The following is a 26,420-nucleotide window of genomic DNA, read 5'->3' on the forward strand; positions in this document are numbered from 1 at the left end:
CAACGTATCACCAATCACTTAACTTCTAATAAACTGCGATTTCTCGAGAAAGACCTGGCGCAGCACCCCGAAAACGCTCTCTGAACCGTTCGCTGCCAGCCGCTTCAACGGACGCAGGAAGGCGCGCCGATCTCCCGTCTCGCGGCGTCGCAGCTCGCACCGGCCAGACCGATGTCGTGGGTTGACTCCTGTTGCTCTCGTGTCGACCGCGAAGCCACTACCCCTCGCTATACGCCGCGGCCCACTGGACTCACGTGGCGACCTCACATGCGCCGACGCTCAAGGCGGACAAGTCATCTTGTGTCTCAGTGCGCGACCGACCAACCGACCGATCCAACCGCCAATGACCACTGCCTGAGGAAACTCGAGCAGACTGGCGGCCTAACGCGCAGACTCAGAAGCAGGAACTAAGCCCCGATCGGGCGACCACTCGTTGAGTTCTCTTACTGGCGGAGTGGAAAGACGCTCATTTTGGCGGCTTTGAAAGTTGATGCGAACGACAGACATACTAGCACTGGGACCGATAGACAGACAGACACTATCTGCCTCACAAATGCGGACCAGAGACAGACTAGCAAGCTGAGGACGAGAGGCTGACTCCAGACTGACTCTCTGGCGAGCTCATAGCGCCCCTTAAATGCATGTGAACAGGCTACCTTTCCCCTTTCCCACCAGAGGGAGACACCAAAGCTGCGATTGCCACAGCGGCGCCGCCGCCAGAAACGGAGGGCGACTGCTTCGCACTACGCGCTGCGGCGCGCTCTTCAAAACAGGAGTTTTTACCACGGCTTAATAGTGATTCGCAGATATATAAACCGCGTTGGTATCGTGTATTCAAGGTACAAAAAGGCAGTGCATTGGCGGAGCTGTCATTTGTACTCAGGCGACACATGAAAAAACAAGTCCTTGACTTTGAACGCCGAATTGTAGTGGATGCTAGGCACGTGAGTGAATCAATTTCGAAATCGTTAGGAAATTCAATATTCCGAGATCTATAGTGTCAAGAATTCCGACGTTACCAAATATCAGGCATTACGTTTCACCATGGACAACAAAACAGCCGGCGGCCTTCACTTAACGACCGGGAGCAGCGCCGTTTGCGTTGACTCGTCAGTGCTCACAGACAAGCAATACTGCGTGACGTAACCGCAGAAATCAATATGGGGCGCACGACGAACGTATCCGTTAGGACAGTGCTGTGAACTTTTCCATTGATGGGCTATGGTAGCAGACGGCCGACATGAGTGCCTTTGCTGACAGCACGATATCACCTGCAGTGGTTCTCCTGGGCTCTATGATGATGATGATGATGATGATGATGTTTAGTCTGTGGGGCGCTCAACTGCGCGGTTATCAGCACCCGTACAAATTCCGAACCTTTGCTCAGCCCAAACTCGCCACTTTCATGATGATGATGAAATGATGAGGGCAACACAAACACCCAGTCATCTCGAGGCAGGTGAACATCCCTGACCCCGCTGGGAATCGAACCCGTGCTCGGGAAGCGAGAACGCGGTCGTGAGACCACGAGCTGCGGACTCCTGGGCTCGAGACTATATCACTTGGACCCTGGACGATTGGAAAACTGTGAGCTGGTCAAATAAGTCACGATCAGTGGGTAAGAGCTGCAGGCGGGTTTCGAGTGTGGCACATACCGTACGAAGCCAAGGATCCAAGTTGTCAAAAAGGCAGTGTGCAAGCTGTGGCTACATAATGGGTGGTGTCTGCATGGACCGGACAGAGCTATGTGATTCAACTGAAGCGATCATTGACTGGAAATGGTTCCGTTCGGCTACTTGGAGGCCATTTGCAGCCAGTCATGGACTTCATGTTCACAGCCAACAATGGAAGCGTTATGGATGATAATATGCCATGACGCTGGGGCGCAATTGTCCTCCATTGGTTTGAACAGCATTTTGGACAGTTCGAGCCAATGATTTGGCCACCCAGATCGCCGAGCATTTACGGGACACAATCGAAGGGTCAGTCCGTGCACAAAATCATGCAGCAGCAATACTTTCGCAGTTATGGACATATATAGCTGCAGCATGATCCACTATTCTTGCAGTGAACTTCCAACGGCATGTTGAGTCCACGCAGCGTCGAGTTGCTGTACTAACCCGGGTGGATCGAGGTCCGACACGATGTTAGGAGATATCTCATGACTTTTGTCACCTCAGTCTAAGTTCGAACGTGGTTCATACTTCCGTACATGGAATCAAAAAAAAAGTTGTTAAGTGTGTGCGACGGGCTAATACTAAGTAATCATGTGGTACAGTTGTAGTGATAGGAATAATAGAAATTAATTCAGGTTTGGTTACTATTGACACACGCACACGCACACACACACACACACACACACACACACACACACACACATACACATTGATCGTGACTGTGCCAAATGTCTCGCGAAATAAGCGTCAAACGAAAAAACTACAAACACGACGGCACACACGAAACACTGATGGCGGTGATCTCCAGCGCGCGAATGTCCACTTAGCGTGTTCCCCAAGAGGGGAACAGGGGTGAGGTGGGGGAGAGGGGAGAAAAAGGATGCCAATGGCGAAGGAGACGGGGTCAGGAGGAGAGGGACAGGGGAGGGGAGGCCCAGGGGAGGAGGGGGGAGAAAAGGAGGAGGGATGGAAAAAGGGAGAGAAGGGAGGGAGGGTGCCCAGAGGAGCAAGCACAGGAGGAGGGTGGGAGGATCAAAGTTGGTAGGAGGGGTAGATGGAGGGGAGGAGGGCATCATCAGGGAGGGGGAGCTGGCGGAAGCCACCTTGGGAGAGGGTAAGGAGGGTGGAGAGATGGAGACCAGGTGGGACGTGCGAATACAGGTGCGGCAGCGGGCGGGGGTGGGAGAGGATCGGGGAGACGAGCGGGTGAGGAGGATCGAGTTTGCGGGAGGTGTACAGGATCCGTATCCTTTCAAGGAAAAGGAGGAGGTGGGGGAAGGGGATGAGATCATACAGGATCCACGTGGGGGAGGGGAGACGGATGCGATAGACGAGGCGGAGAGCATGGCGTTCAAGGATTTGGAGGGATTTATAAAAGGTAGGGGGGGCGGAGATCCAAGCCGGATGGGCATAACAAAGGATAGGGCGGATGAGGGATTTATGGGTGTGGATGATGGTGGAGGGGTCCAGACCCCACGTACGGCCGGAGAGGAGCTTGAGGAGACTGAGTTGGGAGCGTGCCTTGGCTTGGATTGTCCGGAGGTGGGGAGTCCAGGAGAGGCGACGGTCGAGGGTGACGCCAAGCTACTTAAGGGTGGGAGTGAGGGCGATAGGACGGCCATAGTTGGTGAGATATAAATCAAGGAGGCGAAAGGAAGGGGTGGTTTTGCCTACAATGATCGCCTGGGTTTTGGAGGGATTGACCTTGAGCAACCACTGGTTGCACCAAGCGGTGAACCGGTCAAGATGGGATTGGAGAAGGTGTTGGGAGCGCTGTAGGGTGGGGGCAAGGGCAAGGAAGGCGGTGTCATCGGCAAACTGGAGAAGGTGGACGGGGGCTGACGGCGGTGGCATGTCCGCCGTGTACAAAAGGTACAGAAGGGCGGAGAGGACGGAGCCTTGGGGCACACCGGCAGAGGGGAAAAAGGTGTAGGAATATGTGTTATGGACGGTGACATAGGAAGGACGGCGGGAGAGAAAGGAGCCGATCAGACAGACGTAGTTAATGGGAAGGGCGAAGGTTTGGAGCTTGAAGAGGAGACCGGAATGCCATACGCGGTCATAGGCACGTTCGAGGTCCAGGGAGAGGAAGATTGCGGAGTGACGGGAATTAAGCTGTTCGGAAAGGAGATGAGTGAGGTGAAGGAGAAGGTCGTCGGAAGAGAAGGACGGCTGAAAGCCACACTGGGTAACGGGAAGGAGGCGGTGTTGGCGGAGATGCTGGTGGATGCGTCGGGTGAGGATAGATTCCAGGACCTTGCTGAAGACTGAGGTAAGGCTGATGGGACGGTAGGAGGAGACGGCGGATGGCGGTTTGCCAGGTTTAAGGAACAAGATAATACGGGAGGTTTTCCACAGGTCGGGGTAGTAACCGGTGGACAGGACTACATTGTAGAGCCTGGCCAGGGTGGAGAGGAAAGAGACAGGAGCTTCACGAAGGTGACGGTAGGTGGCACGATCGTGACCAGGGCCGGTGTTGCGTTTCGTGCGGAGTGTAGCAATGAGATCCTGTGTAGTGATAGGGGCATTGAGTTCCGTGTGTGTAATGTTGTCCAAGTACTGGAAACCAGGAGCGAGGGGAGGGACAGAGGTGTCAGTTTGATCGCGGATATCCGGGAAGAGGGAGTAATCGAACTGGGGACCGTCGGGGATGGAAAATACATTGGAGAGGTAGGAGGCAAAGTGGTTGGCCTTACTAAGGGTGTCAGGGAAGGGGTGATCATCATGGAGAAGAGGATAGTAGGGGGAGGGTTTAGTTCCGGTAAGGCGACGGAAGGCTGACCAGAACTTGGACGAGTTGGTAGGTAGGGTAGCATTTAAACGGGTGCATGTCTGTCGCCAGTCCCGGCGTTTCTTAGCCGTGAGCAAATTACGAATGTGTCGTTGGAGTTGACGGTGGCGTCGTAGTGTGTCCGGGTCACGCGTGTGGAGGAAGGCACGGTAGAGACGGCGGGATTCACGGAGGAGGAGGACGGCCTGTGGGGGTAAGGTAGGATGGTGGGGGTGGATGGCGACAGTAGGGACGTGGGCCTCCACGGCCTCAGACAAGGTCTGCTGGAGAAAGAAGGCAGCATGGGTGATATCATCGGGGTGGTGGTAGGTGAAAGGGTGGCTATCGACCTGGGTGGAGAGGGTATCCCGGTAGGCATTCCAGTCGGCATGGGAATAGTCATGGATGTACTTAGGGGGAGGGTCATGACGAGGGTCTGGTCGGGGGCGACGCCCGTCTGAAATGGTGAGGAGGACAGGAAGATGGTCACTACCAATAGGCTCCAGGACATCCACCGTTATGCGACCTAGTAGGTTGGGGGAGGAGAGAATAACATCAGGAGTGGAGTTGTATTCGGGACAGGTGTGCTGGGGGATGGGGACGAGGTCGCCTTGAAGGGTGGAGAGGAACCGATGCCACCGCCGTAACTGGGCAGCGGAACGACTATGGATGTTGAGGTCGGCGGCGACCACGTAGGAGGAGAAGGTACGGTCGACGTGGGAGAGGAAGTCGAAGGGAATAGAAGCGTTGGGGCGGACATAGATGGCGGCGCAGGTAACGGTAAGGCCGGGGAAGAAGAGACTAAGGATCAGGAGTTCGGTGGGGTCGGGAAGGAGAGGTTGGAGCCGAATGGGGATCTGGCGGCGGTGACCAATAGCAACTCCACCACGCGCAATTGGGAGGGGATTATCGGAGCAGTGGAGGAGATAGGGCGAAGTGTGGATGGTGTGGTGGGGTTTGTGGCTGAACACTTCCTGTTTCCTTAAATAACGTCACTACCCGGCGAACGGTCCGGACACTTGGGTGATATCGTCCAGGATACCGAGCAGCTTACATAGCACACGCCCGTTGGGCATTTTGATCACAATAGCCATACATCAACACGATTTCGACCTTTTCCACAATTGATAAACGGTCCATTTTAACACGGGTAATGTATCACGAAGCAAATACCATCCGCTCTGGCGGCATGTTACGTAATACCACGTACTTATACGTTTGTGACTATTACGGCACCATCTATGACAAAGCCAAGGAAGAGCTCCGACTAAAACATTCATATTTCTTTACGTACTACACGAATATGTAATAAAAAATGGGGGGTTCCTGTTCAAAAAAACACAGTTGATATCCGTTTGACCTATGGCAGCGCCATCTAGCGGGCCAACAATAGCGCCATCTGGCTTCCCCCTTCAAGAGAGACGAGTTTCGTTCTTTGTAGTTTTTTCGTTTGATGCTTATTTCGTGATATATTTGGCACGGTCATTATCAATGGACCATATATATATATATATATATATATATATATATATGTTGTTGTTGTTGTGGTCTTCAGTCCTGAGACTGGTTTGATGCAGCTCTCCATGCTACTCTATCCTGTGCAAGCTTTTTCATCTCCCAGTACCTACTGCAACCTACATCCTTCTGAATCTGCTTAGTGTATTCATCTCTTGGTCTCCCTCTACGATTTTTACCCTCCACGCTGCCCTCCAATACTAAATTGGTGATCCCTTGATGCCTCAGAACATGTCCTACCAACCGATCCCTTCTTCTGGACAAGTTGTGCCACAAACTTCTCTTCTCCCCAATCCTATTCAATACTTCCTCATTAGTTATGTGATCTACCCATCTAATCTTCAGCATTCTTCTGTAGCACCACATTTCGAAAGCTTCTATTCTCTTCTTGTCCAAACTATTTATCGTCCATGTTTCACTTCCATACATGGCTACACTCCATACGAATACTTTCAGAAATGACTTCCTGACACTTAAATCAATACTGGATGTTAACAAATTTCTCTTCTTCAGAAACGCTTTCCTTGCCATTGCCAGCCTACATTTTATATCCTCTCTACTTCGACCATCATCAGTTATTTTGCTCCCCAAATAGCAAAACTCCTTTACTACTTTAAGTGCCTCATTTCCTAATCTAATTCCCTCAGCATCACCCGACTTAATTAGACTACATTCCATTATCCTTGTTTTGCTTTTGTTGATGTTCATCTTATATCCTCCTTTCAAGACACTGTCCATTCCATTCAACTGCTCTTCCAAGTCCTTTGCTGTCTCTGACAGAATTACAATGTCATCGGCGAACCTCAAAGTTTTTATTTCTTCTCCATGAATTTTAATACCTACTCCGAATTTTTCTTTTGTTTCCTTTACTGCTTGCTCAATATACAGATTGAACAACATCGGGGAGAGGCTACAACCCTGTCTTACTCCCTTCCCAACCACTGCTTCCCTTTCATGTCCCTCGACTCTTATAACTGCCATCTGGTTTCTGTACAAATTGTAAATAGCCTTTCGCTCCCTGTATTTTACCCCTGCCACCTTTACAATTTGAAAGAGAGTATTCCAGTCAACATTGTCAAAAGCTTTCTCTAAGTCTACAAATGCTAGAAACGTAGGTTTGCCTTTCCTTAATCTTTCTTCTAAGATAAGTCGTAAGGTCAGTATTGCCTCACGTGTTCCAGTGTTTCTACGGAATCCAAACTGATCTTCCCCGAGGTTGGCTTCTACTAGTTTTTCCATTCGTCTGTAAAGAATTCGTGTTAGTATTTTGCAGCTGTGACTTATTAAGCTGATAGTTCGGTAATTTTCACATCTGTCAACACCTGCTTTCTTTGGGATTGGAATTATTATATTCTTCTTGAAGTCTGAGGGTATTTCACCTGTTTCATACATCTTGCTCACCAGATGGTAGAGTTTTGTCAGGACTGGCTCTCCCACGGCCGTCAGTAGTTCCAATGGAATATTGTCTACTCCGGGGGCCTTGTTTCGACTCAGGTCTTTCAGTGCTCTGTCAAACTCTTCACGCAGTATCATATCTCCCATTTCATCTTCATCTACATCCTCTTCCATTTCCATAATATTGTCCTCAAGTACATCGCCCTTGTATAGACCCTCTATATACTCCTTCCACCTTTCTGCTTTCCCTTCTTTGCTTAGAACTGGGTTTCCATCTGAGCTCTTGATATTCATACAAGTCGTTCTCTTATCTCCAAAGGTCTCTTTAATTTTCCTGTAGGCGGTATCTATCTTACCCCTAGTGAGATAGGCCTCTACATCCTTACATTTGTCCTCTAGCCATCCCTGCTTAGCCATTTTGCACTTCCTGTCGATCTCATTTTTGAGCCGTTTGTATTCCTTTTTGCCTGTTTCACTTACTGCATTTTTATATTTTCTCCTTTCATCAATTAAATTCAATATTTCTTCTGTTATATATATATATATATATATATATATATATATATATATATGCGTGTGTGTGTGGGTGTGTGTGTCAATAGCAACCAAACCAAGAATATCGTAGGCCTATTGTGTGCTGTAAGCCTAATATGTAAGTCCCCAGCGGATGTGATCCTCACTAGACAGAATTCAGACATCGTGAAAGTTCGATGAAGAGCGTGTCTTTTGTGCTGACACGAAGAGAGACAGTATCGCAAATACAGCAAGCCACTTGGGATGACAATAATTAAAGCAAATTCGGTAATCACTGCAGGAAAACGTTTCCAGACAGGTCCTTTCATCCTCCATCGTTGCGTTTCGCTTGCATTGGGAGGACTCTCAACCGGGCCAGGATAGTAAAAAAATCACAGGGAAAGATTTTGTATTCATTTCTGTCACATTCTAGCTGAGGTTCGAAATGCAGAGACACATATCTGAAACGATTGTCTGGAACCTCTGCCGATTACTGCAGCGTAGAGTGTAAAGTAGTCACGTACATGTTAATGTAGATTTGGTTGTAGATCCAAATGCAAGTGCAGATGTAGACGTAGACATATACGCATATGTAGATTTACATACAGATATGTAGATATAGCTGTAGATCTGTATTCAAGTATAGAAGAAGATGTGGTATGTGCTACGCAAATAGAATAGCTAATTCACAGTATGAAATTGAAACCGTATGTTCAGTTGCGAAGGAAGTGTCTAGTCTGCAGCACAAGGTCTACGATGTAAAGTCAGTGTGAAGTGATAATATTTCTGTTACTGAAAAATCAGATACATGCACAGTATTTAACAATCATTTTCTGAGCATTGCTGGTTAATTAAAAAAAAGTAGTTTCTACTGGGAATCATATAACTCTCTTGGCAAATGCCTTTCCGAGATTGATGTCTAAAATACTCCTCTGTGGTATAGACAAAGGGGAGATTGAGTCAATAATTAAACCAATGAAGGCTAAGGACCTCGTGGATGTGATGGAGTGCCTAGCAGAGTATTAATGTACTGTGCTGCACGTGTTGGCCCTGTAGACAGCCATATTTGCAATTTTTCCTTTAGGAATGGTCAGTTTCCTTAAACGATTAAAGTACTCTGTAGTAAAGTCGCTTTATAAAAAGGGACAAAGGGATAATGTAGACAATTTTAAACCTAGTTCTATGTCATCACTGTTTGCCAAAGTTATTGAAAAGGCTGTGTATATAAGGACAATTGATCATTTTATATCACATAATTTGCTATCAAATGCACGATTCGGGTTTAGTAGTCGATTAACAACAAAATGGTATATTTTCTTTCCTGTGTGAGGTACTGGATGGGGTAAACAAAAGGTTTCGAACGCTAGGCATATTTTTTTTTATTTAACTAAGGCGTTTGATTGTGTTGATCACAGAATATTGCTCCAGAAGTTGGACCATTACATAATACTGGGAGTAGCTCACAATTGGTTCACCTGTTACTTTAACAAAATTTTGTACATGGCTGCACGTTCAGAGACCGTGAATAGTTACAATTGAAAGAAAAACAGCCCTCGTTCACTATATTTAAACGAATTAACCGGTTTGCAACACTGCTAGGAGTGTCTTCCTCAGAATTCAAATCAAAGAATGGTCTGTATCCTATAACATGGTCACAGAATTATGACTAAAAACGTATGGTAGAGTATAAGTACGGAATTATCGTACTTATATGTCATTTATAAAATAATAAATACGAGAAAAGGGCATTAGTCATAAAGATATTTAAGTTAAAGAAAAACTGTGATGGCGAGCCACTAAGGGCTGCTCGTTACTTGCGTGGTGCAGGTTGCAAAACGGACTTTAACATTAGACAGCAAAAGGTCATTGTCCATGGTGTTGAGAATGGCTGTGATGTGGGGTCTGAGTGGGGTATGATCAAATGGTGGAGCAGTGGGGTGCCCCAGGGATTAGTGTTGGGGCCACTCTGGTTCCCTATTTATATAAATGATATACCCTGTAGTATTAAGGGCAAGAGTAAAATATTTCTGTTTGCTGATGACACTAAATTAGTAGTAAAGGGTGTTGTGTGCAACATTGGCTCGGTTTCAAATAGTGCTGTTCATGACATAAGTTCATGACTTGTAGAAAATAAACTAACGCTAAATCACAGTAAGATTTAGTTTTTACAGTTTCTAACACACGATTCAACAAAAATCGGCGTTTAAATTCCACACAATGGGCATATGATTAGCGAAACTTAACAGTTAAAATATCTAGGTGTCCAGTAAACTGTCGTCGAAAGCCCACCTTCACGATTTTGTCGAAAGACTTAATGTTGCCATTTTTACTATTCGAACGGTATCTGAAGTAAGTGATCGTTCGACTCGAAAATTAGTCTACTTTGCTGATTTTCATTTGATTATGTCATATGGTATTATATTTTGGGGTAACTCTTCCCATTCTAAAAGGATATTTTTGGCTCAGAAACTGGCGGTTCAGGCAATAACTGGTGTAAGTTCGGGAACCTCTTGTCAACCCTTGTTCACGAGTCTTGGTATTTTGGCATTGGCCTGTCAATACATATATTCTTCACTGTCGTTTATTGTTAAGAATATCAGCTTATCTCCAAGAACTAGCAGCCTTTATTCAGTTAATACTCGACAGAAGTCCAAACTGCATTTAGATCGGGCTTCCTTAACTCTTGTGCAGAAAGGTGTGCAGTATACTGCTGCGATCATTTTCAATAAGCTACCACAAGAATTCAGAAATTTTAGGAGTAATCCACGCGCTTTCAAATCGAAACTGAAGAGTTTCTTGATGGGTCACTCCTTTTATCCTGTTGAGGAGTTCCTTGACAAATGAAGCCGATTCTTATGTAATATTGTTGGCTGCGTTTACTTACATTTACGGCTTGACTTTTTTGTGTTCATAAACATTTTATTTTTATCTGTTATCACTTTTATGTTGTAATTTCAGGTACTGACACGTTAAATGACCTTGGAAATTTGCTCCTCAATTTGGTTCTAAGGAACTTGATGTGAAAATAAAAAATAAAATTAAACATATATGCATATGTAGATTTAGAGATAGCTCTAGATGTAGAGGTGTGTAGATGCAGATGGTAGAATTGCGAATTAATGTTTCCACCTGGGCGTTGGAGGTGAGTATTCATATACCGCTATCTTAATGTGTTCATGACAATTATATGTCAGTGTGTTGTTGAAAACGTCTGTCTGTACATGTGGAGTTAACGGAAGACGAGAAGACGGAGTATGGTCTTTTATACTCGATTCCGAACTTGGCTCTGTCTCCAAAAGCAAGCAGTTTGGTTGACGACCAGCGCCCAGGAGTTGATGGCAGTCGATTTTTCTGAACAGCCTCGCGAGCTATTAAAATACTTTTAAAAAGGAAATAATAACTTTTATGGTAAAGAATATCCATAACGTCCTGTAAAGATAATATTAATGTGCTGTCTGTCAAAAGAGGTTGAACAATGAATGCAGTGTACTGAGGTCGATTAATAACTGTCAGCATTCCCATTATGTGTCGTACGAAAACTGACAAACTGCGAATTTAAAATGAATTATTCAAAAGCTAAAATTAATTTGTAGCGGGGGTTTTTATTCATCGCGAATTTTATTTATTTTGCAACCTATACTGAAAATTATCTGCCTCTGGTTCAAACGAAGCGTGTAATTAGATTTGCATTAAAATTTATGGAAAGTCGTAACAATCAGAGAATTTTGTGCTAGACTACATTATAACAATGATTGATGCTTTTTTTAAGATGGATACATCATTGTAAATCTGTTTGATTTTTGTTTTTTGTTCTATATAATATTTTTTACACCTTGTGGTATAAACCAACTAGCATCATGCAAATAAAGGCAAGTAATTTCTTAAGTGGTTGGAATGGGTCATTGCAGATTTTTCTGTAGCCACACGTACAAAACATATATATATATATATATATATGCCACAAAAAGGAACAAAATATAAGAGAAAGAAACACGGGCACTAAGGGACTGGAGGCATAAGGAGTAATTGCTATTGGAGTTTCGAAAGCTTGCCCCGAAAGGAAAATTAGACTGGTCCACAGTGTGGAAGATAGCGGTCATGAAAAGTCGGTAAAAACACGTGATTTTTCTGTGGGACATCCGTGTTCTGACTGGTTTGATGTTGCCCGTCACGAATTGCTCTCCTATGCCAACTTCTTCATCTCGGAGAACCACTTGCACACCACGTCATCTATCATTTGCTCTCTAAATTCTAACCTATAATAACTCCTACTGATTATTTCTCCCATGGCTTCCTTTAGAACAATTTAAGTTCTTTCGTGATGTCGTCAGCCATGTTCTGTCATCCATTCCCTTCCTCTTGTTTATGTTTATTATGGATTTCCTCAGATTATGTGCACAACTTTCTCATTTATTTTATTGCCTGTCCATTTAGATACAAACATCCTTGCAATAATCACAAACGCTTCCATCCTCCTCATGTTGTTTTTCCCACAGTCGATGATTACAATGCCGTTATCCAGACGTAAATTCTCAGAAAAATTCTTCCTCATATTCAGTCCTACATTTGATATTAGTGGACCTCTTTAGCCAGGAATGACAATTTTATCTGTGCTGGTCTGCTTCTTATATCCTTCTTATCACGCCTGTAAATCATTTTGCTTACGAGTTAGCAGAATTCCTTCACCTTCTCTACTACATGGTCATCAATTTCGATAGTAAGTTTGTAGATTTTCTCATTTCTACAACTCCCCAATACGCTCATCTACTTTTGGCATACTCTAAGTCTATATTGTCTGCTCACCAGACGCATCACCCTGGCCCTGTACTTTTCATCTCTTCACACAAGGGAGCAAACTTATCAGCGAATCTTACTATTTAAATGTCATCACTCTGGATTTTAATACCAATTCTGAAGCTTTCTTTCATTTCCTTTACTGCTCGTTTGGTTTACTGATTGAACACTGCAGAACGAAGACTGGACATTTACTTAACGGCTGTTATAGTCTAAGCACTTCTCTATAAATGGCTCTGAGCACTGTGGGACTTAACATCTGAGGTCATCAGTCCCATAGAACTTAGAAATACTTAAACCTAACTAACCTAAGGACATCACACACATCCATGCCCGAGGCAGGATTCGAACCTGCGACCGTAGCGGTCCCGCGGTTCCAGACTGCAGCGCCTAGAACCGCTCGGCCACACCAGCCGGCACTTCTCTATAGCCCCGCTTCTTTATTCACATGTGTTCCATAGCATATAGTATATTACCCTACTTTATCTACGTTGCATCCCTGGCTTCCGAGGATTTGAGACACTTTTCAAGGGTTTTCATTCCATATGTCCACATTCCCATCAGACGGTAGTTTGTGCAAGAAGTCTCAAGTTTCTGGATGTCAACAGAGCGACACGCCAAATCTTCCACGATCGTAGCCAAATGTTGAAATGTGAGTGAAATCTTATGGGACTTAACTGCTAAGGTCGTCAGTCCCTAAGATTACACACTACATAACCTAAATTATCCTAAGGACAAACACACACACCCACGCCCGAGGGAGGACTCGAACCTCCGCCGGGACGAGCCGCACAGTCCATGACTGTAACGCCTTAGACCGGATCGTAGCAGAATATTATCGAAAGATCTCCCAAAAAAGGCCGAAGTAACTCGATTAGTATGTGAAAGTTGTTACTGGCACCTAAGTTAGTGTCCATACACCCATCGAGTAACAGAACTGAAGCTGTGGGTAGGAAAGCAAAAGAAGAAATGGAAGAAAATGATACATCGACATCTCAATAATACAACAAGCTTTGCGTAAAATATTACGCCTACTGCACCGACTGCACGAGCTCATGTTCACACAACAGACGAAAGACGACTGAGCATAACAAGTTAAAGCAAAAATTTCACAAACTACCACCAGGTGGCACTGTAGTAGTTAACATACAGAGATACGATCGTTACACATAAAGTATAAGGAAGAAGTTATCCCAAGGACACGACGAAACAGTGCAACATACACATTTTCGTATGTCATTATATAACAGAAATAATCCAAATCAGAGTATATTGGAATAACAAAATTCCCTTTTTTAAATTAAAATTCTTTGTTATATTTACAAAATTTTAAATTTAAAATTCATATAAAATTATAAAAGAGCGAATTTTATATCAGTAGTATACCTACTGCCTACATTGTCAAAATAGTTATAAGGGAACTACAACGTGGAAAATATATCACTCCATCTTCAGGCCACGAGTGGCCTACCGGGACCATCCGACCGCCGTGTCATCCTCAGAGGAGGATGCGGATAGGAGGGGCGTGGGGTCAGCACACTGGTCTCCCAGTCGTTATGATGGTATTCTTGAGCGAAACCGCTACTATTCGGTCGAGTAGCTCGTCAGTTGGCATCACGAGGCTGAGTGCACCCAGAAAAATGGCAACAGCGCATGGCGGCCTGGATGGTCACCCATCCAAGTACCGACCACGCCCGACAGGGCTTAACTTCGGTGATCTCACGGGAACCGGTGTATCCACGGCGGCAAGGTGAAAATAGATCACCAGAGATTAATATATAATTGTCATGAACACATTAAGGTAATCTCAGAGTCAGGTGGTAAGAATACAGAAATAGTGTGGGACGTATATGTCACAGTGGTATGTTGCTCACAAAGGGGAACAACTGCCAGGTGTAGTAGTATGAAACCGGAATTTCCGTACAGATGGTGCTATCCGTCAGTGCAGGGACCGTGAGACCGCGTCTGCAGCGCCATCTGCTTCCTGTAATGGCTGACGACGAACGTCAACACGCAGTAACACAAGTTCCACACGTCGCCATCTGTTTCAAACCCGTAAACCTGTCGAGTTTTGTGCCTACGAAATACGATTTGTGTACAGCACTGGTTTCCTGCTATGGTTTGAAGATAACTGCTGCAGGATCGCTTCGAACGCTTGTCGAAGCTTTCGGCGAACATGCTCTTGGGAAAACACAGTGTTTCGAGTGCTTCAAAAAATTCGAAACTGCTGATTTTGACGTGAGAAACGAAGGGCCCGGGAAAGCAGCGAAAAAGTTCGAAGACAACGAATTGCAGGCCTTATTGGATGGAGATGGTACTCAAACTCAACACGACCTCGCAGAACAATTGAATGTGACGCAGAAAGCCGTTTCTCTTATGGGAAAGGTGCATGAAGTTGGAAAATAAAGACAGCAAGCAAATCGCAAGACCACTTGTGAAATATTGCGCGCCAGATACAAAAGGAAGTCATTTGTCCATCGAATAGTGATAGGTGATGAAGAATGGATATATTTTGAGAATGCTAAGCGTCGTAAATCATGGTGAATCCAGGAAAACCATCGACATCCACTGCAAGACGAAATCGCTTTGGAGTTAAGACAATGGTCTGTGTTTGGTGGCAGCGGAAGGGTGTCAAATATTTTGAGCTGCTAAAACCTGGTGAAACCATTAACACTGATCGCTACCTACAGCAAATGATCGATTTAAATCGAGCATTATGTGCAAAGCGACGGTAATATGGAAGAAGGCAACAACAAATATTGCTCCATGGTAACGCCCCATCACAGACAGTAAAACGGGTCAGGGAAGCGATCGAGGCGTTCAGTTGGGAAATACTGTGGCATGCGGCTTATTTTCCACACTCGGTTCCGTCCGATTATCGTCTGTTTGCGTCACTGGGACACGCTCTTGCTGAAGAACGCTTCAGTTCGTATGAAAATGTACGAAAATTTCTCGCTGACTGGTTCGCTTCCAAAGAAGGTTTTCCTTTTTTGGGGTGGCATTCATAGCCTGCCGGAGAGGTGGGAGAAACGTATAAATAGCAATGGAGACTATTTTGAGTATTATTTTGTTATAAGTTTCAAACAACAGACGTGTAATTATTATAACCAAATTCCGGTTTCATACTTCTACAACTGATGTAATACTGCATTCTTGAAATACCATGTAGTAGTATTTTAAGTAGGCAACACGTTAGTTGTTTCCCCTTGTTCAGTACGTGCGTTATAGCATGTACATCGTGCATTGTTTCTGTAACGTTAATCAATTGCGATAGATTTTCCACATTGTAGTTACTTTACAAATATTTTGACTATGTAGGCAACAAGTACTACAACTGATATGCAATACATTCTTTTATGATTTTATAAGTAATTTAAATTTAAAATTAAAAAAAACTAATCTTTGTAATTCCTATACATTCTGATTTGGATTCCTTGTGTTATGTAATAACATAGTAACGCGTGTATTTTTCCCTGTTCTGTTGACTCGCTGAGTGTAATAATTCCTTATGTTTTGTACCCGAGTATGTAACGAACGGATTTCTCTATGTTAATGACTACAATGCAAAATCTTTCCTTTGACTTGTGACACTCAGCCGTCCTTCATCTGTTGCGTGAACATGAGCTCGTGCAGATGACGCAATATATACGGTATTTTATGTAAATCTCATTATTGACATGTCGATGTATCACTTCCTACATGTCCCTGTAATGACGTGTCACGACTTGACAGGGTGTGTTGTACGTATGATGTATTGACGTGTACCCGCATACGATAGGCTGCACGGATCCACTTTCTGAAATTATTTACTCACCTTACTGTATCTGTCCTGATTGTGAGTGCAATTTTCAATCTATATGCTGTACACAGAGGATGATGGCGACTTATACGAGGGTTATTCGGAAAGTAAGAAACGATCGGTAGCGAAGTGGAAACAACAGTGAAAATCCGATGAAGCTTTGCACAGGTGTATCGGACAGTGTCTCTAGTATGCGCGTCGATCGCGTTACTCCGTTCTTTTTAGTTCTGAGCACAGGTAGCACATAAAGATACCTAGAACAATAGCGTCTCCCGCAAAGTACGAGGGCCTGGTGAGAAATTTCGCCTGAAGCTATGCAGCCAACATTACATAATTGTCCTGCGTTTTCTTCTTCAAGACAATTCTCAGTGGCATTATCTGAGAGATTATAAGGCACTTATTTGGTCTTAAGTGTACCAAGATGCAGCGCCACACCCCTTTGCAAAGTATTCTTCTGTCATACGTACATGTATTTCGCTCTGTAGAATTCCAATGTTTATATTTGCTGCAGACATTGCCATGGAACCCATCAAACCTATATTCAGGGACCTTGCAAATGAAAATTTATTGAAGAAATGTCTTCTTGGAGGTACCCAAAACGCAAGTGAAAGTTTTCACCAACGTGTATGGGAAAGATTGCCAAAAACCATTTTTGTGGGGAGAAATCCATTTGCTGTTAATGTTTATGATGCATTTGCATGTTTTAATAATGGTGCGCAAAGTAGGACTTATATTTTAGACAAGATGGGAATCTAGTCCGAACTGAACTGCATCAAAGCTTTGTATGTGACAGACAGAGAGTGTGTAGTAAAAGCTGATAAATCATTTTTGAAGGTGATAAAATCAAGAAGATTGCATCATAGGAATGTGAAAAGGAAGAAAACTGATTTAGAAAATGAAAAAGAACCTGCTTCTGATGCTGGAATGCCAAATACAGGCAGAAACTTTAACGGCCATTTTATACAAAACACAGAGCACAGCAGGCCGCTGTTAATACTGTCAACCAGATCGTTTATGTAAATCGTAAAAAGCAGAGGACCTATTACGCTGCCCTGGGGCACACCTGAAGTTCCTCTTGTTTCTGTTGAAGTTACCCCGTTCAGGACGACATACTGCTCCCTGTCTGTTAGAAAACTTTCTATCCAACCACATATGTCACTGGATAGACCGTAAGCGCGCACTTTTTGTAGCAAGCGACAGTGCGGAACCGAGTCGAACGCCTATCGAAAGTCGACAAATATGGCATCAACCTGGGAGCCGGTATCTAGAGCCTGTTGTATATCACGCACAAAGAGGGCCAGCTGTGTCTCGCATGACCGCTGTTTCCTAAAACCGTGCTGGTTTCTGCAGATGAGCTTCTCAGAGTCTAGAAAGGTCATTATGTCTGAACACAAAATATGTTCCATGATTCTACAACAAATCGATGTCAGTGAAATTGGCCAGTAATTATGTGCATCCGAATTTCTACCCTTTTTATAGATTGCTATGATCTGGGCCTTCTTCCAGTCCTGTGGAACTTTCCGCCGTTCGAATGATCTCTGATAGATGACGGATATGAATAGTGCTATATTTGTAGAATAGTCAACATAAAATCTTATGAGGATACCGTCTGGGGCAGATGCCTTTCTGACGTCTAAGGATCTTAACTGTTTTACAATCCCAGATACACTAAACACTATGTCAGCCATCCTTTCGTTTGTTCGATAATTGAAAGGGGGAACGATTTTTGAAAGTTAGGTTTAGAATTTCGGCCTTCTGTTTATCATCATCAGTTACATTACCCCAACCGTCAGCAAGAGAACGTACTGAATTATTTGTAGCGTTCATAGATTTTACGTACGACCAAAATTTTTTGGGGTTATTTTTAGAATCTGCAGATAAAATATCGTTTTCAAATTCGTTAAAAGACTCTCTTATTGTGCTTCTGACAGCTGGTTTCATTTCGTATAATTTGTTTGTCAGCGGGGCAGTGACTACGTTTAAAATGACTGTGCAAGATTCTCTGCTTTCTCAGCAACTTCCTAATATGTTTGAAACTTCCTGGCAGATTAAAGCTGTGAGTCTGAGGAAGTAATGTTGAATAGTACCCCGCCCGGTTGGCTATACAGTCTTACGCATGGTGTTCTGGGCGGAAAGGGAAGGGAAAGGATCCACCTTGGTACAACAAACATATTAGGAATGAGATTTTCACTCTGCAGTGGAGTGCGCGCTGATATGAAACTTCCTGGCATATTAAAACTGTGTGCTGGACCGAGACTCGAACTCTGGACCTTTACCTTTCGCAGGCAAGTTATCTAGGTTCGCAGGAGAGCTTCTGTAAAGTTTGGAAGGTAGGAGACGAGGTACTGGCAGAAGTGAAGCTGTGAGTATGGGGCGTGAGTCGTGCTTGGGTATCTCAGTTGGTAGAGCACTTGCCCACGAAAGGCAAAGGTCCCGAGTTCGAGTCTCGGTCCAGCACACAGTTTTAATCTGCCAGGAAGTTTCATATCAGCGCGCACTCCACTGCAGAGTCAAAATCTCATTCCTAATATGTTCGTTGTACCAAGGTACCAAGGTGGAACCTTTCCCTTCCCTCCTCCCGGCTGCATGGCAAGGTACGCTTTCAGCACAAGGTGACGACTCGTAATAATTTTCTACTTTACAGTAGGGCAACTTAGTTTGTAGAAGACCCTCGTAGTTGTCCAGCTACACCAATGAGGGCGGCTGTAAGGCTGGTGACGCAGCAGCTATTGGCACAGTGGCGGCGTTGCCACATCTACCTTCCCCCCCTTCCCCCCACTTCCCCCTACCGCCACCACAGCCGGTCCCTCCCCTATCGCTGGAGACGCCGTAGCACCGCGGCCAGATCGGATTGCGTCCTGTAACAGCCGGCCTAACGCCCACTGCGTAGCGAATTGCGTGCCGGCAGTATCCGCGCAGGTTCTGTGGAAACACGCACAATTGCCCCCGCACCTAAACTGCAGTCGCACGCCTTCTGCCACCCCCACCACTTCTTCCGACGCATTTTCGCGTGCCGTCCACGTAATCCCCAGCACCACCATCCTCCCTTATCCACCTACCCTGTGCCGACAGCTCTTCCAGATCTCATCACAGATCAGCCTCCCCTCCAGCCTGGGGTGGCATCGTGGCCACTAATGCCGCCTGCTGGAATTCCGGCAAAGTGCCCGCTGGCTCGCCACACCCCGTCTCCAGCTCAGAAAACGTGGCTTCTCCCCGCACGGCTGTGCGACCAACAATCGTAGCAGGCGAGACTTTCATGGCTCCTGGACAACGTCTTGAGTGGCTGCGACACCTACAACTCAGGTTCTGACCCTTTCTGCTGAACTGCCCTTATCTGTGAAGATAAATAGTAAACGTAATCATGGTCCATTGTAAGCTGCAATGCGATATGTATTTAATCGTGAAAATAGCTAATTCATACTAAGCGTCGTTGTCAAGCACATGTAAAACGAACACGAATAGTTCTACCCCATTAAATCGAAGTTAAACTATTATAACTCAATAACACAAGGTGTACGACTTTGCTTCGGCAACGGCCTTGCCACAGTGGATACACTGGTTTCCGTGAGATCACCGCAGTTAAGCGTTGTCGGGCGTGGCCGGCACTTGTATGGGTGACCATCCAGGTCGCCTTGCGCTGTTGCCATTTTTCGGGGTGCACTCAGCCTCGTGAGGAGCTACTCGACGTAATAGTAGCGGCTTCGGTCAAGAATACCATCATAACAACCAGGAGAGCGGTGTGCTGACGCCACGCCCCTCCTATCCACATCCTCCACTGAGGACGACACGGCGGTCGGATGGTCCCGGTAGGCCACTCGTGGCCTGACGACGGAGTACAACTTTGCTTACGCCGTTTGACGATAGGTGGTGAGGACGATAAGTAGCCGTCAAAAGAAATAGATCGCAGACGTCAGGCAGTTAGCTTGGACCTCGGTCAACATAACCTCATTCAAACATTAGTCGATTCGTGTCTGCATCATAAAGTTGTCCTTGATTCAAAATCTCAGTTTACGAGCCTAATTCTCGTCATTTGCGGGAGGTGTTACTGTTTTGTTTCAATATGGAGAAAACAGCGACTGAGTCTCATCGAATGCTCTCAAGTACGTATGGTAAGAACGTTATTAGTGAACGAACGTGTCGTGAGTGGTTTCAACGCTTCAAGAGTGGTGATTTTAACATCGTAGACCGGCATACTGGTGGAACAGAGAAAGTTTGCGAAGGTGCAGAATTGGAGACATCTGCTGAGTGAAGACTCGCGTCAAACTCAAGAAGAATTGACAGGGTTGGTGGGAGTGACACAGCAAGCCATTTCAAAATGTCTCAAGGCTATGGGCATGTTTCAGAAAGAAGGAACTTGGGTCCCGTGTGAGCTGAAACCAAGAGACGTTGAACGGCGTTTGTGTATTTGTGAACAGCTGCTTCACGGGAAAAAACGGAAGGGATTTCTGCATCGCATTGTGACCAGGGATGAAAAATGGAGTCATTACGATAACCCTAAACGCATGCCACGCTTCCACGTCGACGGCCAAACCGAATATTCACGGCTCCAAGATCATGCTCTGCATTTGGTGGGACCAGCTCGGCGTCGTGTACTTTGAGGTGTTAAAAACCAAGTGGAACAATCACATGTGCTCGTTATCGAACGCAATTAATGCGTTTGAGCAGAGCATTAAAAGACAAACTGCCGCAATACAGCGAAATGTACGATAAAGTGATTTTGCAGCACGACAACGCTCGACCCCACGTTGCAAAAGAGGTCAAAACGTACTTGGAAACGTTAAAATGGGAAGTCCTACCCCAGCCGCCGTATTCTCCAGACATTGCTCCCCCTGACTGTCACCTGTTTAGATCAATGGCGCATGGCCTGGCTGACCAACACTTCCGATCTCATGAAGAAGTCACAAATTGGAGAGATTCATGGATCGCTTCAAAAGATGAACAATTTTTTCGACTCGGAATTCGTACACTGTCCGAAAGATGTGAGAAAGTAGTGGCCAGCGATGCAAAATACTTTGAATGATACATGTGTAACCGATTTGTTTCATTAAAGCCTGAAATGTTGGGGAAAAAAACGGCGGAAGCAAAGTTGTACGCCGTCTATCTTCACTGAAGGGCCGAAGAAACTCGTGTAGGCATGCGTATTCAAAGACAAAGATCTGTAAACAGGTAAAATACGATGCTGCGGTCGGCAACGCCTATTTAAGACGACAAGTGTCTGGCGCAGTTATTATACGGGTTACTGGTGCTGAAAAGGGAGGTTACCAAGATTTAAGGGAATTTCAACGTGACATAAGTGCAACCCTTCTCCAGATTGTTGCAGATTTTAACGCCGGGCCATCAGCATGCGTCAGGGTGTGAAGCATTCAATGAAACATCATCGGTGTGGGCTTTCGAAGCCGAAGGTCCATTCGTGTATGACTGCACGACTTAAAGCTTTACGCCTCGCCTGGGTCCATCAACACTGTAAGTGGACTTTTGATGAACGGAGCTTGTCCTCTGGTTGGACGAGTCTCCTTTCAAATTTTATCGAGTGGATGGACGTGTACGGGTATGGAGACAACCTCATTAATCTATTTATCCTGCATGTAAGCAGGGGGCTCTTCAAGCTAGTGGAAGCTCTGTAATGGTTCAAATGGCTCTGAGCACTATGGGACTTAACTGCTGTGGTCATCAGTCCCCTAGAACTTAGAACTATTTAAACCTAAGTAACCTAAGGACATCATACACGACCATGCCCGAGGCAGGATTCGAACCTGCGACCGTAGCGGCCGCGCGGCTCCAGACTGTAGCGCCTAGAACCGCACGGCCACACCGGCCGGCAGCTCTGTAATAGTTTGGGGCGTGTGCAGTTGGAATGATATGGGACCCTTGATATGTCTAGATAAGCCTCTGACAGGTCACACGTACATAAACGTCCTGTCTGATCAACTACATCCATTCGTGTCCATTGTGCATTCCGACGGACTTGGGCAATTCCAACAGGACCATGCGACATCCCACACGTCAAGAATTGCTACAGAGTGACTCCAGGAACACTCTTCCGAGCTTAAACGCTTTCACTGCCCACCAAACTCCCAGACATGAATATTATTGAGCATATCTGAGACGCTTTCCAATGTGTTGTTTGGAAGAGATCTCCACCCCGTCGTACTCTTTCGGATTTGGGCAGCACTGCAGAAATGATGGTGTCAGCTCCTCCAGCACTACTTCAGACATTAGTCGAGTCCATGCCCACGTCGTGTTGCGCCACTTCTACGCGCTCGTCGGAGTCCTACACAACATCAGGCAGGCGTACCAGTTTCTTTGGCTCTTCTGTATGGCTTCTCCATTGTCTGTGAAACGGAATATTATTTGGCGTGTTATAACTCGTAGGGAACTTTGTGTCCTGGAACTCTCTACCCCTACAGTACTCACGCATAAAAATTACTCCTAATTCAATTCTCAATAAAATCTTGGCAGCTTTGTGGAATTCCGGCGATCGTGGGGGAAACTGTCTTGGGTGCTATGACATACTCACAGTACAGTATGGCAATCAGTGTCCGAGCTGTCTATTAATTTCGATAAAAGTCCAGAAATTAATCTCTCAAAAATAAAGCATGAACGACAGTGGTGCAGACTTTATTGATTCCCAGGACACAGACCCCTGGGAGCTACGACACCCCAAATAAAGTTCCGTGGCACAGACAGGGGAGGAGTTAAAATAACCAAAAAATTAAACGTATCTTTTCATTCATGAAATTGTATTTTTCCATAAACGAGCTTCATAGCTACATCTCAGGATACATCATCCTCTTGTATTAGATGAAATACTTACACTACTGGTCATTAAAATTCCTACCCCAAGAAGAAATGCAGATGATAAACGGGTATTCATTGAACAAATATATTTTACTGCAATTGACATATGATTACATTTTCACGCAATTTCGGTGCATAAATCCTGAGAAATCAGTACCCAGAACAACCACCTCTAGCCTTAATAATGGCTTTGATACGCCTGGGCATTGAGTCAAACAGAGCTCGGATGGCGTGTACAGGTACAGCTGCCCATGCAGCTTCAACACGATACCACAGTTCATCAAGAGTAGTGACTGGCGTATTGTGCTCGGCCACCATTGACCAGATGTTCTCAGTTGCTGAGAGAGCTGGAGAATGTGCTGGCCAGGGCAGCAGTCGAATATTTTGTATCCAGAAAGGCCCGTACAGGACCTGCAACATACAGTCGTGCACTATCCTGCTGGAATGTAGGGTTTCGCAGGGATCGAATAAAGGGTTGAGCGACGGGTCGTAACACATCTGAAATGTAACGTCCACTGTTCAAAGTGCCGTCAATGCGAACAAGAGGTGACCGAGACGTGTGACCCAATGGCACCCCATACCATCATGCCGGGTGATACGCCAGTATGGCGATGACGAATACAAGCCTCCAATTTGCGTTCGCCGCGATGTCGCCAAACACGGATGCGACCATCATGATGCTGTAAACAGAACCTCGATTCATCCGATAAAATGGCGTTTTGCCTTTCGTGCACCCAGGTTTGCCACTGAGTACACCAACGCTGGCGCTCCTGTCTGTGATGCAGCGTCATGGGTAACCGCAGCCACGGTCTCCGAACTGATAGTCCGTGCTGCTGCTAACGTCGTCGAACTGTTCGTGCAGATGGTTGTTGTCTTGCAATCGTCTCCATCTGTTGACTGAGGGATCGGGACGTGGCTGCACGATCCGTTACAGCCATGCAGATAAGATGCCTGTCATCTCGACAGTGATACGAGGCCGTTGGGATCCAGCACGGCGTTCCGTATTACCCTCCTGAACCCTCGGACTCCATATTCTGCCAACAGTCATTGGATCTCGACCAACGCGAGCAGCAATGTCGCGATTCGATAAACCGCAATTGCGTTAGGCTACAATCCGACCTTTATCAAAGTCGGAAACGTGATGGTACGCATTTCTCCTCCTTACACGAGGCACCACAACAACGTTTCACCAGGCAACGCCGGACAACTGAAAAGCTTATCATTTTCATACCACAGGATCTTCTTCCTGTCGGTTAAATTTCGCGTCTGTAGCACGGCAACTTCGTGGTGGAGCAATTTTAATGGCCAGTAGTGTAATTAATCAAATTGCATTCCACACTTCAAACGGCAACTTACAACAATGGTGCTAATTACAATTCCGGTTTTATCCTCCTATCCACAGTTATGAAATCAGTAGTAAGTAAGTCCATACTACACGTAACGAAAAATGTTCAAATCTGCTCTTTTTGGCACTTTCTGAACTGCCGTCACCAACGTTCTCTCGGACAGCAAAGTGTCATTAAGAGTCATTCTTCGTTTTTGTATATTTGTGTTTCGGTGGATGGGGAAACATATGTTGCAGTGTGATCTATGTTATTAGTTAGTTAAAACGCAAATGTTCCAGTAGATAAAATTTATTTTGCGACCACATTTCGCTGTCCTTGCTATCGTCTATCACGGTTTTTTAGCAGGGGCTAGGGGAAAACGCACCTAAAACCAATTTTTGTTGTTAGATGTTTATTTGTGCTTCAATGAATGAAACAATTGATTGTTAAAATGATACGTGTTTTAAAAACAGGATTGTACAAAACTGATTCTAAGCTTATTTTGTGCTGTGGTAGGAACAGAAAACAGGTGAACAAAGTTTGCACGCAAGTTACTAATGCTCGCTGAGAACTGCAATAGCAGGTAATCACTCTGCGGCTGGGAATCTCATCAACGGTGGTCGACTCGGCGGCTCGTATTTGCCCAGCAGACTTCAGCGGAAAAATTTGGGAAAACAGCTTTTCGCCTCGAACTGTCGCTCACCGAGTCGAACACGTGGTCTCAGACAGGGGGCAGCAATTAATGGAGAGAGCGGCAAACTTAGTTAGATTTTCTGTCGCCCTTGACGAGTCCACTGACGCTGCGGTAATACTGCAGCTCGTCATTGTCATTCAGGGTCTCGACGACAATCTGCGTACCACTGATGAATTTCTCCACCTTATACCATTAAAAGGCACAACCAGGGGTTCGGATATTTTTCGAGCCGTGGAAAACGTGTTCGAGTCAATGGGTTTAAAACGGGAACACCTCACCAGTGTATCAATGGATGGAGTCCCTGCGCTACGATGGATACGCACTGGATACCTAGGTTACGTCAGGTCCAAAATGGCTGGAGTCGGCTGTTCCTTATTCGTTGCAGTCCATTGTCTGATAGAGCAGAAGGCACTTTGTGCGAAGATTGTCAACAGAAAAAAGGTTTTGGGCACAGTTGTTCGAACGGTTAGCTATCTTCGCTTGCATGGACTCTCACACATCGCCAATTTGAAGAATTTCTGGCTGATATCGAAGCGGAATACCCGGACATCCCCTGCCACGCTGGAGTGAAGTGGAAGGTGCTTCGTCCGTTTTTCTCCTTGAGGTACGAAATCAGTACCTTTTTGGAAACTAAAGGACGCCCAGAAGAATTACTTCGTGATCCCAAGTGGGTGACGAATATGACTTTTTTGAATGACCTTAAATGCTTTGAACATTTCACTCCAAGGCGAAAATCACTTTGTTGTTGAATTTGTGCAGAAGATTCAAGCATTTTTTGTGGGAAAAACAGTTGCGCGAGGAGAATTGTGGACACTTTCCTGCATTATACAGCATTAAAGAAGACGTGGATTTTTCATATTATGTTCAAATCATTTGTTAATTACAAGAAGAGTTTGAAAACAGATTTTTGGAGATAAGTGAGCTTCAACCGGCTTTAGATATATTTGTTCGCCAGTTTTCAAAAATGGTTCAAATGGCTCTGAGCACTATGGGATTTAACATCGGAGGTCATTAGTCCCCTAGAACTTAGAACTAGTTAAATCTAACTAACCTAAGGACATCACCCACATCCATGCCCGAGGCAGGATTCGAACCTGCGACTGTAGCAGTCGCGCGGTTCCGGACTGAAGCGCCTAGAACC

The sequence above is a fragment of the Schistocerca americana genome, chromosome 10 (genome assembly GCF_021461395.2).
Source record: "Schistocerca americana isolate TAMUIC-IGC-003095 chromosome 10, iqSchAmer2.1, whole genome shotgun sequence".
In the NCBI taxonomy this organism is placed as follows: domain Eukaryota; kingdom Metazoa; phylum Arthropoda; class Insecta; order Orthoptera; family Acrididae; genus Schistocerca; species Schistocerca americana.